Source organism: Protopterus annectens, chromosome 4.part0, assembly GCF_019279795.1.
Source record: "Protopterus annectens isolate FY-2018-M chromosome 4.part0, PAN1.0, whole genome shotgun sequence".
NCBI classification, from domain to species: Eukaryota; Metazoa; Chordata; order Ceratodontiformes; family Protopteridae; genus Protopterus; species Protopterus annectens.
Genome location: NC_056733.1, coordinates 1,419,476,353 through 1,419,491,683, shown reverse-complemented (window position 1 = coordinate 1,419,491,683; position 15,331 = coordinate 1,419,476,353). Strand labels below are relative to the sequence as shown.

The following is a 15,331-nucleotide window of genomic DNA, read 5'->3' as shown; positions in this document are numbered from 1 at the left end:
GAGAAGAGTATGGTATCTGAATCTCCCTGTGAGAGTCTTTTTCTCTGAGACTATTTCCAGAATGTGCCAGTGTTTTCAGTGGGAGAACACTGAGGTTTCTCAGTCTCTCTGAAATTACTGTGATCTGTTATAAATGAAATTTCCAGAACCTTCACCCATCCTCCCGCATTGCTGTCGGAATTGGAGAATGTGTTTTTAACAGCCTGTAACTTCCCTGATAGTCAGCCTGCTGCTCCCAAGAAAGCAGATTGTATAAAGTTCCTCAGTCCTTCAGGTTTTTGTACACTAATCCCAAACATGACCCAGCAACTGTAGTTTTAGTTAATCCAACTGCTACTAAACATTTGGTTAATTCCAGTCCTTCCCTTTCAAACAAGGATGGTAAAATGATAAATATCGGAAAAAGTGTACGCTTTCAACTTTGATTTTCAGAATTTCAAATCATCAGGCTCATATGTTAGAATGTAATTTGACTAATTGTGAAACTATGAAAAATATTTTATCTGCAGTTCCTTCTTGTGAGGAAAAATCTGCTTTGAGTCGTTTTATTGTTTAAAGTGTGTTTGATTCCATCGATACTTCTTCCAGAGCTGTGACCACTAGAACTATGTTGAAGAGGTTTGTCTAGCTGTGTTCCCAGAACCTCCCAGAAGATGTAAAACATGAGATTTTTAATTCTTCTTTGGCTAGAGTTAGGTTGTGGACCCTCTGCTGCAGAGGTTATTAAAAAATGTGATGGGAGGGGTAAAATGATTCAGGGAATGTCTTAGATTTCTCAGCCCTCATTTTCCAAAAATTTCAAGTGTTTCTCTACCCCTTGTCCAGTTTTGGCAGGAAACAAAATAAACAGCCTCAGGAAAATGCTGGTAAGCAGAAATTAAAAAAAAAACAATGACTAGAAAGTTCCAAAAAGAAAGCAGGAATTCCCTAAAACAAAAGACAGTCAAACAAGTCAGAATGACTATGTAAGGGATCCATGACCCCCCCCCCCCAACACACACCACACCACCCTGGCTATCCCTTATCTCTTCCAGAAATTATGATTATCAATCTGTCTCTTTGGCAACATATAGTTTCAGACAAATGGGTTCTGAACATTATTCAGTACGGTTATATGTGGCAGTGGGAGGAAATTCCTCCATTTCAGGGAGTTAGTCTTCATCTGCCATACCAAGCTTCCCTATTTCACTGTGTCGTACAACATACGCTTTTTTGGGGAGTAATGGAGACAATTCCTTCTTCCCAGTTGGGGAAAGGGTTTTATTCAAATATGTTTTTGGTGCCAAAGAAAGAAAATGCCTGGAGACAATTTACAGGTATTTCTTTCCTAAACCAATTTGTGATAGTCTCCAAGTTCAAAATGCTGTCAGTTCACAACCTGTTACTACTATTTCCTCATTCAAGTTTTTTTGGTAACACACAGTTTAAAAGATGCTTACACCCCTATTCATCTTGACTTTAGGCATTTCTTAAGGATCTGTGTCTGGATCTCATTATCAGTTCTCTACCTTACCCTTTGGACTATCCATTGTTCCAAGACTGTTCACAAAGAGTCTAGCTCCATATCTGATGCTGTCCGTGTCATTATTCATTATGGGTGGGTCTTGGATCTGACCTCGGATCCAAGCCGGCAACTGAAGGACAGATCCAGAGCTCAAGCTCCTCCCCTGTCCATAATCCCTTGCTGACCCACAACCCTCAGAATTCATTTGCAGTGGAATCGCTAAGGAAGTGTATCTTGCAACTCAAGTGTCTTCAATTCGGATAAGTTAATTTAACTCTTTTCTCTTTTGTTTTTTTTTCTTTCTCTTTTTATAGCTTTTAGTGTGCTCTTTACCCCTGCCTTCCTTCAGCTTAGTTAGATTAGATTTCCTCCCCTCCCAGTAGCTTTTTTTGTCCAGTGGGTTCCCACCTTTTTCTTCCCAGGTCCTTTCGGTAGTCTTCTGTTAGGAGTTTTACCTTAACTTCCTTAACTAACTTTCTTAAGTAAGGCAATCCCTTCTTGGCTCTTCTTTACCTTCCCCTGTCTGTAGAGAGGGTGGGTGTTGTTTCATGTATGTATATGTATATATATATATATGTGTGTGTGTGTGTGTGTGTGTGTGTGTATATATAATACATATATATATATATATATATATATATATATGTATATACACAACTGTTACTATGTCTGAGAAGCCTTCTGACTTTAAAATATGATCCTCGTGTGGTCGGAAAATGCCCCATTCTGACTCGCATGAGGTGTGCGTCTGTTGCCTAGGAGAGAGTCACCTGGAGGTTGAATGAGACCTTTGTGCCACATTCAACCCCAGGGCTCTCATAGATTGCAGAAATAAGCTACTGCTTAAGGAGCTTGTTAAAGGGGATCCTCTAGCCTCCAGCTCCCCCTCTAAGACTCCTTCCAATCCTAAAAGAAAGACTTTTTCCTCTTCCACCAAGGATTCTCCTTCGAAAAAGCCGAAGCTCTTGGATCCCAGATGTCCAGATCCCCGGATCTGAGCCTAGCATCTTAGGCTTTGGATTTAGGCTCTTCTGCTCCAAGAGCCTTGGATTATTCTGTCGGATCCGAGGCCTCTGAGCCAACTAGGCCAAATCATCTTTGGATCTGACCCGTCTGTCAGGTCTGTCTACAGCGCCGGCTAAATCATCGGATTCATCCAGGTCTTTGGATCTGATGGTTATATTGAATCTGATAATTATTGACAGTTCCCCCTTGAGGTCTGTGAGCTCAGATCCGAGACATAGGAGTCAGTCTCCCTCCTGAGATCACAGACTGACAGGTTCTCCGGCAAGGTTGGGACATTCTTCTGTATCTTCCAAGTCTTCCAGAAGTTTGCTTTCCACAGATGTGGATAGGATGATGAGTTTTTTCAAGGCCCAAATTGAGTTGGGCTTGTTACCATCCTCATCTCAGTTGCTAAGGGGATCATGTCCATCCGCAGGGCTCGACTCTCCTTGTGTGACCCATCAGAGTTTGGATCTCCACGATCAGAGCATTCCCTGTGAGAGGATGATGGTGTCAGGTATACCTTCCTTTCCGACACCATCAGGGTCCCTGATGGGCTCTGTTCTGCTGCCCTTTGAACTGACTGCGCCTCGGCCCCGTGAGGTCAGTGCTGGTTCCCGGGGTGTGGGGACTGGCCTGGAGTTTTCAGACTATTCCCCTCCCTCTTGGGGCTTCTGTGCTGGACAGCTCAAGGGCGATATCATCTGGGGGCGTTGGTGCTGCGTCTGGGTCCCTCCTGGGCAGCTCTGTCCATGGGGGAGGAGGGGGGGCTGTGTCCAGCCCGCCGACCTTCCAGGAGGTAGAGAGGACATTCTCCAGCTGGGCAGTTACCTCTCCTTCATATCTAGGTCCACCCCAGCCCCTCTCAACTTAGGCAGCAAGCCCCCATCATCCTTCCAGGGTCAGCCTTCCCTTGAGCTCCTTCAGATGAGCATTATCTCCTTTTGAGATCCCTGCCTCTTCTGAGTCCTCCTCAGACCCCACCATGGAGGAGCCTCCTTGGAAGAGGATGTGCAAGAGGAGGCACTTGAAGTCCCTTAGGGAGTCCCTCACTGAGGACATGGATTTCGAGGAGGGCGACTGATCCCTCAGACTTCCGTCTGAGGAAGTGTCTTTTGGGGACATTCTCAAAATTCTCAAGCAAAGAGGTGGTTGGTCTTCCCCACCCCATCTTCAGAGGAAACTGTGTTTCTGAAGGACTTCAGGACAGGCTCATCTTCTACCTGGATGTTCACCCTGCTGACAAGCATAAGCTTTATTACATTATAACTCATCGGCAGCAGGGGGTGGAAGGAGTTGGACACAGTGGAGCCAGTCCCTAAAAAGGCTGATAAATTTTGAAGTCTCCCCAAAGATGAGACCTTTTGAAGTAAGGGCGTCCCTGTTGATGCCATTGTGGAGGCTGCAGCTACTAAAAAGGAGCTTGCTGAATAGAGCTGCACGGTCCATTCTCCGAACAGGTAGTGTCAGGCGATTGACGGCTTTGAAAAGCGTGTGTTTGTCTCCGCTACATTCGGACTGAGAGCAACCAGTTACATGGCACACACCACCCAGCTTCAAAGGGATTTGGTGTCGGAGCTCATCACTTCCCTTTCAGAGCTGCTGCCTCTGGAGAGTCTTAAATTGGTCTCTCTGAAGCTATCCACTCTCCCTGGCTAATGCTTCGATGAGGTTGATCTCCAGTGCGGCAGCAGCCACCTCGCTAGCAGCGACATAGGCATTGCTGTTAGACAGCATGCCTGGCTTCACTTTTGTGGGTTTGTGGAACCCTTTAAGGCATCTTTCACAATTGCCCCTTTCGATGGGTTAACCTTGTTTAGTCCGCAGTGAGCAGGAGGGAAAGACTCTGTCTGTGGTGGGGATCAAGTTCTGTACTCCCCAACGATCCTTTTCCAAGAATCAGAGGGATAGTAAGAAACTTTGGATGATGTCCTTCATGGATGCATCTGCAGTCATAACAAGTGGGTTGTCCTGTCGTCAGGCAGCCCTGCAGTCGGCCGGATTCCAAAGTCCGGGTCCGGCTTCGGCTGATGTCGCACTCCACCCGACGTCATCTCTGTTGGTCTTCGGGTATAAAAGCATCAGCCGACGCCATTTTCCTCAGTCTTTCTTGCCGCGTGGCGCCCGAAGCAGAAGCTGTTCGCAAGTGCCGCTCGGTCGGATCCAGAGATTACTTCTACCGAATACTACTTCGAAGACTTCTAAAGCTAAGTACCCCGTTGGGGACTCTTTCTTGCCTCAGCCGATGTCAGAAAAAGTTAACAATTGTTTAACCTGTGGGAAACAAATACCTCATAAAGATTTCCACTCTTACTGTCTGCCTTGTTTAGGCCCAGCCCACGACGTAGCAGCCTGTTCGGCCTGTGCCTCTTTCAACCGACGAACGCTTAGGCGCCGGTCGGAGTTTGCAGAACAGTTTTTCGGTTCTGATTTTGCGTACATTATGCCGACGGATCCTCCGACTACCCCCAAAAAACGCAAAGATAAAGACCGACACTCGCGGTCCGCGGTTTCGGCCGAAACCACGGTAAAGCAAACCGCGAGTGTCTCGGTTTCGGCTGAAACCGAGAAAACTGATCAAAGTACAGCTGAACCTATTCTTACAACTGAGGCCCCTGCTACAACTCTTGAATCGACCTCAGAAATTTTACCCACTACGGTGGTTGACTTATCAGACACCATTCCCTTGGATGTCTCTACCCCAGCACGTGGTGCTGCTAGGCCTCCTGCTGCCATGTCCATTAAGGCCTTCGCCAGGGCTAAAGCAGCCAAGACTTCTAAAACAGTGCCTGTTAAACCCCCACATCCAGGCCCTCTTCTAGTTCTCAAATGCTTTCTTTGGCAGAAGATTTAATTTCTTTAATTAGAGGATCTCGATCTCACCCAGACAGGGCCTCTCAGCCCCCAGAGAAGAGACCTAGGGCAGAGCCCCCTGAGCCAGTGTCTTCTGATGATTCTGCTGATGAATCAGACATAACTGACCAGCCTGAGGCTCCCTTCTCCAATTTTGAAGATTCTGATGCTGAAGAATCCATTCCAGCTGCTTCCCCACCAGAAGAATTCTCCTTTGGGGAAACCTTGCATGCCATGCGAGAACAGTTCCAATGGCAGCAACAGGATTTTTCAGACTCCAGAAAAAGACTTAGGACCTTTCTGCACCTCCCACAGCACAGGCCCTTAGCTATACCTCCTGTTCTCTCTGTGGTGGATGATGCTTTCAATGATGTTTGCTCCGCTCCAGATTCTTTACCCCAGCCCCTGCCAAACCAGACAGATTTTACAGGGTGCCAGATACTCATCACCACCTTTACAAGGCCCCACTTGCAGACCCAGAAACTATATCCCAGGGTCCCAAGGCAGTAGCGGCGACCACAGCTAAAAACCCTATTCCTTCTGAAAGGGAAGCAAGGTCATTAGACAGATGGGGTAAAAGGTCTACACTTCAGCTACTCTCTCAGCTAGAGCTTTAAACTGTCAGTTTCACATGATACAATACCAAGAGTTTATGCTTGATCAGTTAACTAAAAAACTAACCACTGATGAATCTCTTGATAAGAAATTTGTATTAGAGATGGTAAATAACATACAACAGGTTAGCAACCATTCCTTAAAATGTGGCTATGATGCACTGCAGGCTTCATTTAGATCAGCCATGACAGGCACAGTGATAAGAAGGCATGCATGGCTAAAAGAACAAGCTTTACCGGATCATGTTAAAGCTAAGTTGCTAGATGCTCCTATGGACAAGACAAGTTTGTTTGGTACACCTGCCCAGCAGGTTATGAAGAAAATGGAAGAAAAGGCAAAATCTGTTCAAACTGTTAAAGATTTCTTGCAGGTTCAACCACCAAGGTTTAGCAGGAACTGGCCTGCCAAAAATTGGTCCTTTCCTGACTCCACAAAATTTCAAATGGGCAGGAATAGACGCTCCAGAGGCAGAAACCAATCCAGAGGAGGTGCCTACAGAGGACGACAGTGGCAAGGTAACAACAGAGGCGCAGACACAGCCACTGCCACTACATCAGCACAACCACAGTGACTTAATCCTAAATCCGCCTACCAGGGAACAAATAGCAGCTCCTCTAGGCGGAAAGTTAACCTTATTTTCAAAGAACTGGCACTACATAACAAAAGACAAGTGGATTTTACAAACCATAGATCAAGGTTACCGGTTTCACTTCCACACTCTACCAGTCAAAAGAGGAATGCCAAACCTACCTCCAAATCAAAAAACAGAGGCTCTACGCCAGATAATGGAGTTAGCAAACATGAGAGCTGTGGAAAGAGTGCCAACAGCAGACCAAGGAAAGGGGTTCTACTCCAGACTATTCCTAGTTCCAAGAAAGGAAAAAAGTTGGAGACCAATTCTCGACCTGTCCACCTTAAATACATACATCATTGTCCCAAAATTCAAAATGCTGACCCTACAGCAACTTCTTCCCATGCTGGGCAAGGAGTCCTGGCTGGTAACTCTAGATCTCAAGGAGGCATACCTGCACGTCCCCATTCGACCAATCTGCAGAAGATACCTCAGATTTCTTGCAGGATCAGAGCACTATCAATTCTCAGCATTGCCCTTTGGCTTATCTACTGCCCAGAGTATTCACAAAATGCCTGGCATCAGTAATCGCCCATTGCAGACTACAGGAATTCAAATTTACCCATACCTGGACGACTGCCTGCTACAAGGGGACAACAAAAGCAAGCTGACAACAGATTTACAAAGGGTCATTTACTTGCTACAAGGACTGGGATACACAGTCAATTTACAAAGTCAAGGCTGATACCATCCCAAACAAGGACGTTCTTGGGCTGAATTGGACACAGTACAACAAATGGCATTCCTGACTACAGAAAAACAAAAGAACTTCCCCTTTACTTCTTGGCACTAACAAAACTGAACAAGTTAACAGCAAGAAAAGTTCTGCAGGCCTTGGGCTTCATGGCATCATGCATAATCTTGGTCCCATTTGCCAGACTACATATGAGGAAACTACAGTGGTACCTAAAGAATTTATGGTCCCAACACAGACACAGTCTAGAAACAGAAATCCCACTAATTCCATGCTTAAAACAGGAGTTCCTATGGTGGGCTCAGGCATGCCAGTCAAACCCAGGCCTTCCCTTTCGCAGATGTCAACCAAGCCAGACCATCACAACAGACGCTTCAGACCTAGGATGGGGGGCCCACATGCTGGACAAATGCGTGCAAGGATTGTGGACACAGGATCAACTTCGCCTGCACATCAATCTAAAAGAAATGCTGGCAGTAAAACTGGCAATCCAAAAGTTCAAACCATTTCTCAAAGAGGGCCAGTTGATGATAAGGACAGACAACACCACAGTCATGTGGTACATCAACAAACAGGGAGGCACTCATTCATACCCCTATGCAGAATGACCTTGGAGCTGTGGACCCTGGCACTCAGCTACAACATTCAGTTACAGGCAATATTTGTACCGGGGAAAGACAATACTCTAGCAGACATATTAAGCAGAACCACTTCGGATGCCCACGAATGGAAACTGCACCGGACATCTTCAAGACCATCTCAAAGAAATGGGGAATGCCACAGATAGACCTATTCGCATCACCTCTCAATCACCAGCTCAAAAAATTCTGCACAAGGACATTCCACCCACTAGCATGGAAAGTGGACTCACTCTCCTTCAACTGGAAAGGCCTAACAGCATATGCATTCCCACCTCTTCCTTTGATACACAAGGTACTACTAAAAATCAAGGAAGAACGTCCAAGGATAATCCTGATAGCTCCAAACTGGCCAAGACAGCACTGGTACCCACTACTGAAGAGCATGTCTCGGAACAAAATGTGGCCAATACCTCTGATGCCTTTGATGTTAACTCAGAACAACTACAGCATCATACATCCAAACCTAAAAACGCTGCAACTGACTGCATGGAACATCACATAACAGCAGCTAATCCAGAACTTTCCCAAAGAGTTAAAGACATTATTCTTGAAGCACGCAGACCTTCAACAAGAAGGAACTATGCTGGAAAATGGAAAAGGTTTGTCATTTGGAGTACGGAAAGAGGAAAAGAAGTGTCAAACATGGATATGCCTAACATTCTGGAGTATCTGGCCGAACTTCTTCATCCAGGCCTGTCCTACTCCTCCATCAAGATACATGCATCAGCTATTTCAGCAGAATACAGCTTTGATCCACCTGTTTTTTCGCACCCTTTGCTCAGGCAGTTCCTCAGAGGAATCAAGAATGTAAAACCTCCAAGGAAACCACCATTACCAGCTTGGGATTTAAACTTTGTGCTAGAAAAGTTGACACTATCACCCTTTGAACCAGCAGCAACAGCAGACCTACAACACCTGTCATGGAAAACTGCTTTCCTACTGGCAATAACTTCAGCAAGGAGGGTTTCAGAACTACAGGCCTTAATGGCAGTGCAACCCTTCCTAATCTTCCACCAAGATAGAGTGTCCATGAGGACTAATCCTACATTTATGCCCAAGGTGGTATCCAGAGTGTCTTTGAACCAGGCAATCCACCTACCTACCTTCTTTCCCAACCCACAAAACAGAGGGGAAAGAATACTGCATACCTTGGATGTACATAGACAGCTACGCTACTACTTGGACAGAACAAAAAACAGCAGAAAGACAGACCAACTTTTTGTAGCCTATGCAACAGGAAGGGAAGGAAAAGCTATTTCCAAACAGACAATCTCCAAATGGATAGGAAACTGCATACGTTACTGTTACTCCTTCCATGGAAGACCAATTCCACAGAACATAAGACCTCATTCTACAAGGGCAACAGCCACTACCACAGCCTTCTTACGAGGAGTGGCAACCAAAGACATTATTGAGGCGGCTACTTGGACCTCCGTGCATACATTTGCCAAGCATTATAATTTGCCTCTATATTCAAGATCCCGAGCAGGGTTTGCCACTGCTGTACTGCAAGGGATCCTAAACACACCATAATCTACTTTTATCCTCCTCCCTTGTTGGCTATGGTATTCTACCCACTTGTTATGACTGCAGATGCATCCATGAAGGACATAGTACAGTTTTGTACCTACCATAAATGTAGATGTCCGAACTGGATAGCATCTGCAGTCAGGATTACCCTCCTCCTTCCCTCTGTGGTACTCCTAGGGTGTTTACCCTCCTAATAGCTAGCTGTTGGGGGGGAGTCTTTTATGGTGTATTTGTTTGTATATATGTACATATATGCTTATTGTTGTGTTTACCTCTATCTATTTGGAAACATTGGCATCTATCCAAATTTTTAGCATGCAAGAGGGCTACTGGCATCTGGGGCAAGAAACACTGAGGAAAATGGCGTCGGCTGATGCTTTTATACCCGAAGACCAACAGAGATGACGTCGGGTGGAGTGCGACATCAGCCGAAGCCGGACCCGGACTTTGGAATCCGGCCGACTGCAGGGCTGCCTGACGACAGGACAACCCACTTGTTATGACTGCAGATGCTATCCAGTTCGGACATCTACATTTATGGTAGGTACAAAACTGTACTTTCTTGTTTCACTGTTGCAGTCATCACACTTGGGTTATCCTGCCAGGGGTAGCCCTCAATCGGCCTGAGTACCAGAGGCTTAGTATTTCTGCATTGGTTGCTGTCACTTCAGGACTGACGTCAGGTTATCAGGGGTATAAAAACAGGCAGCCAACGCCATTACATCAGTCTTTCGTGCTGAGGAGCCCGAAGCAGAAGCAGTTTGCACGAGTGCCGGTCGGCCACTACCTGAGTTTTTGTTTCCAAAATTGAATAATCCTGCAGTATTCTAAAGCTAAGTACCCTGTTGGGGGATTCTTTTTTCTTGCTCTAACCGATGTCAGAAGAAGTTATCAATTGTCTAGCCTGTGGAAAGCAAATACCATACTGTGATTTTCATTCTTACTGCATCATCTGTTTAGGCCCAGACCACGACGTACCTCGCTGTCAGTTTTGTGCTTTGTTCAGTGCCCGAACTATTCATCTTTGGGCCCTTATTGTAGCTAAATACTTTCATTCTCGATCTCTGTATTACAAAATGGCTTTGGTAAGCCATCCGACTACCGATCTTCCAAAGAAAGTAAGGATAAAGACAGAGACAGACCTCACAGTTCCAAAACTGCCGATGACTGTTCCGTTAAGCTAGTCGCCAGTTCGCCGGTACTGAGTGAGGCACTTTTGCAGCCCCTGATGCCCGCTTCGATGGATTTGCAGGCTGCTACCAAGACCTGCTCGGAGACTGGTATGCCGTGAGAGTCTTCTTTGACTACGGAACCTGGGGATGTCTCTACCTTGGATGGGTCCGGAGCTGCTGTGCAGGCACCAGCTTCTGAGGAAGTTCTTTGCATTACCGATATTCAACACAAACTGACGACTTCTTTCGCATCTTCAGTTCTTTCTAAAACTACCGAGTTTCTAAGGCCAAGAGTATGAGCCACGCCTAAAAGAATGATGACCCAAACTCAAGCACCTGCTTCCTTGCCACAATCTCAGATGCTTAAAATGGCACAAGACCTGATCATGCCGATTAGGGAAAGCCAGTCTTCCCCTTCTAAAAGAAAAAGAGACTTGTCCCCAGCAGCTTTGTCTGACCAAGAGTCCAATGACTCTGAGGTTTCTGAATATGAAGACATGCCCTTATCTGCCTGTGAGGATTCAGATGCAGAGGAATCCATTCCTTCTGCCGCCCCTCCAGAGAATTTTTCTTTTGGTGAAACCCTACATACTTTGAGAGAGCATTTCCACTGGGAATGCCAGGATTATCCTCAGTCCAAAAAGAGACTCGGGGAATTTTTAGATTTACCACAGTACAGACCCTTAGCTATCCCTCCTGTACTGGATGTGGTGGATGATGTCTTTCTGGAATCCAGTCTAACTCCTGATACTTTACCCCTGCTCCAAGGAAACCAGGCAGGTACTACAGAGTCCCTGACTCTCACAAATTTCTCTTCAAAAATCCTACTGCTGACCCAGAGGTCATTTCCCAAGGACCTAAAGGAATAAAAGCAATTACAGCTAAGAATCCCGCCCCTTTGTACAAGGATTCCCGAGCTTTAGACAAATGGGGTAAAAAAGTATACACCTCTGCTACTCTCACCATTAGAGCATTGAACTGTCAGTTCCACATGCTGAAATACCAGCAACATACTATGGAACTTATTACGCAAAAATTATCTACTTTTCCTGACTGTGCAGAAAATAAAGAATTACAGTCAGCAAGCATACCCTGCTATGTGGGTTTGATGCCCTAGAAGCATCTTGCAGGGCAGCAGTCACAGGTTCTGTACGTAGAAGGCATGCCTGGCTTAAGGAGCAGACCTTGCCAGACCATGTCAAATCAAAATTATTGGATGCTCCTCTGAACAAGGACAACCTGTTTGTCACCAAAGCAGAAGAGGTTTTAAAAAAGATGGAAGAAAAGGCTAAGTCTATGCAGACAGTCAAAGTTTTTTTGCAAGTGCAGCCTCCAAGATCCAGTAGGCATTGCCCCTCAAAACATTGGTCCTTTCCAGCCCCCTCAAGGCCATCTCAAACTAAACCCAGGGGAAATGGACCCCCCCAGACCATAGTCTCTGGGTATGCTGAGATCTAAGCAATGGAGTACCTCCACTTCTAAAGCCTGGAGTGCTAAGCCACCCCCTTACAGAAAGCATTCACAATGACTTCTCAACTCCACTCCTCACCTCTGCCCAATTGCTCATGCCCCTAGCAGGAAAACTTGGTCACCATGCAAAAAACTGGGCCTCCGTCACCAATGATCGATGGGTCCTCAACATAGTATCCCAGGGGTACAAATTTTATTTCCACAGGCTGCCATCCCCAAAAGGGTTCCCAGACCTTCCTCCAAACCAGTGGGCTGAGGTACAAAACCAAGTACAGTCCCTGCTGTACATGAGGGCAATTCATCCTGTTCCTGCAGAACAGATAGGCCAAGGTTTTTATTCCAGACTTTTCCTGGTACCCAGAAAAGAGGGCACCTGGCGCCCATTCTTAGATCTATCCATTCTAAACACCTTCCTGGTGGTACCAAAATTCAAAATGCTCACCCTACAGCACCTACTTTCTATGCTGTCCAAAGATGCCTGGTTAGCCACCCTAGACCTAAAGGAGGCCTATCTGCACATCCCTATCAGGGACTCCTGCAGGAAATGTCTATGTTTCAGGGCAGGATCTGTGCATTATCAGTTCTCTGCACTTCCCTTTGGCTTATCCACTGCTCCCAGAGTTTTCACAAAATGCTTGGCTCCAGCCATTGGCTATTGTAGACAGAGAAAGATTCAAATATACCCTTACATGGACGATTGCCTGATTCAGGCAGACAGTCAGGAAAAGCTGTTGCAGCACTTGACATTTGGAAAGGACCTTCTAACCTCCCTGGGGTACACTGCCAGTGAAAAGAAATCCAAACTAGTCCTCAGTCAAAAAATTGTATTCCTGGGAGCAAGTTTGGACACAGCATCCCAGATGGCATTCCTTACTCCAGGAAAAACAAGCCTATCTGACAGGCTACTTTGCTCAAATGGCCACCAGAACCCAGATATCCTCAAGGAAAATCCTGCAAGCTCTAGGGTTCATGGCCTCCTGCATTCTACTAATTCCATATGCCAGACTGCATATGAGGAAATTTCAGTGGTACTTAAAAAGTCTTTGGTGCCAACATTCTCAGGACCTGGAAACCATCATACCTATAATACCTTGTCTAAGGACAGAGTATCTTTGGTGGGCAGCATCATGCAACCACAACAAGGGACTTCCCTTTACACAACCCCACGCCACCCAGACCCTAACCACAGATGCATCAGACTATGCCTGGGGTGCACATCTGGACGGCAAGGCCACTGGAGCCCAAACCAAATTCATCTGCACATCAGCCAAAAAGAGACGCTAGCTGTTCAGCACACTCTGACAGCTTTCAGATCCCTACTCTCACCAAGGCGCCTTCTAATAAAAACCAACAATGCCACACAGGGGGGAATTCACTCTTACCCACTCTGCAAGCTAGCCATGACCCTATGGAACATGGCCTCAGTTATGCATATTCACCTGCAAGCTCAATTCCTGCCAGGCAAACAAAACTCTCTGGCAGACAACTTAAGCTGAAGTCTCCTAGACCCACACAAGTGGCAATTAGACCACAACACCTTCAGCCTTCTTACCCAGAAATGGGGTACCCAGAAGGTGGACCTGTTTGCCTCCCCTCACAACCACCTGCTCAGCAGATTCTGCACCAGGGTACCTCACAGCAAGGCCTGGAAAGTGGATGCCCCAAGACCAAGGGCAATCCTGATTGCCCCAGACTGGCCACGCCAACACTGGTACCCACTACTGTGCAGTCTGTCACCGGTGCCACCATGGCACCTACCCCAGATCCCAACCTTCCTCACTCAGCAGGAGGGACAGATCTTACATCCGCAATTGCAAACCCTGAACCTTGCAGCCTGGCTTATTCCTTGAATTCTCCTCTAGTGGCCAGCCTAAGCATGCAGGTACTGGATGCCATACGTGAAGCCAGAAGACCCAGTACAAGGAAATCCTGTGCTGATAAGTGGAAAATATATTGTTCCTGGATTAACTCTAAAGGCGTGGATACAGCACAGCCCTCCTTACCTCTAATCTTGGATTACCTAGCAGACCTACTCCACAGAGGCCTGTCCTTCTCTTCCATTAAGATCCATGCTTCTGCCATCTCTGCTCATTACAGCAGTGAGCCACCTCTCTTCTCTCACCCTCTCATCAAACAATTCCTGAGAGGGTCTAACAACTTAAGGCCACCAAGAAGAGCCCCCACCCCTGCTTGGGACCTTAATTTTGTGTTGGAAAAGCTCACGCTACCCCCCTTTGAGCCTGCAGCATCAGCAGAGTTAAAATTCCTTTCTTGGAAAACAGCCTTGCTTCTGGCCATCACTTCAGCTAGAAGAGTGTCTGAGCTGCAAGCACTTATGGCTGTGGAACCCTTCATTATTTTTCATGCTGACAGAGTCTCCCTCAGGACTAACCCTACTTTTATGCCTAAAGTGGTGTCCAGTGTGGCTCTCAACCAATCTATCCATTTGCCCACTTTTTTCCCTAATCCTCAAAATAAGGGGGAAAGGATCCTGCACTCTTTAGACATGCACAGACAGCTCAGATTCTACCTTGATAGGACTAAGCCCTTCAGGAAGTCTGACCAGTTACTAGTCAGCTTTGCACCGGGTCATAGGGGAAGGCCATATCAAAACAAACCACGTCCAAATGGATAGCGCACTGTATCCATTTCTGTTACAAACACCATGGGAAACCACCCCCTCAGGGGGTCAGAACGCATTCCACTAGGGCAACTTCAACCTCTACAGCCTTTCTCAGAGGAGTCCCTACCAGGGACATTCTGGAAGCTACTACTTGGAGTTCTGTTCATACCTTCACCAACCATTACCGCCTGCCTATCTTCTCCAAATCCAGGGTGGGCTCTGCAACAGCAGTCCTGCAGGGCATACTCGCCAGCCCCAACTCTTGTTGACTGCCTCCACCTATTCTTCAGCCTTGGGAATCAACCCAAGTGTGATGACTGCAACAGTGAAATACGAAGGACATTACAGTTGTGTACACTTACCATAAATGTAGATGTTTGAGTGTATTCACTGTTGCAGTCCTGGTTTCCCACCCTCCAGCCCCCTTGTCTCTCTCTCTCTCTTTCTCTATTTCTCTTACTCCTTACAAGGCTATTGGTATTTACTTTTTACTGGTGGTGTTTTTCCACCATAACTTAGCTCCCTATTTGGGGGCTGCTGACATTTGGGGGAAGAAGAACTGGTGTAATGGCGTCTTCTGCCTGTTTTTATAC

The 15,331-nt window shown here is 46.4% G+C and overlaps 1 protein-coding gene across 2 annotated transcripts in view; it reads left to right on the top strand.

Moving 5' to 3' along the window:
* KIF3A (kinesin family member 3A) overlaps positions 1–15,331 on the top strand; it is a 1,506,491-nt gene that overhangs the window by 275,195 nt on the left and 1,215,965 nt on the right. The gene's annotated exons all lie outside the window — the stretch shown is intronic.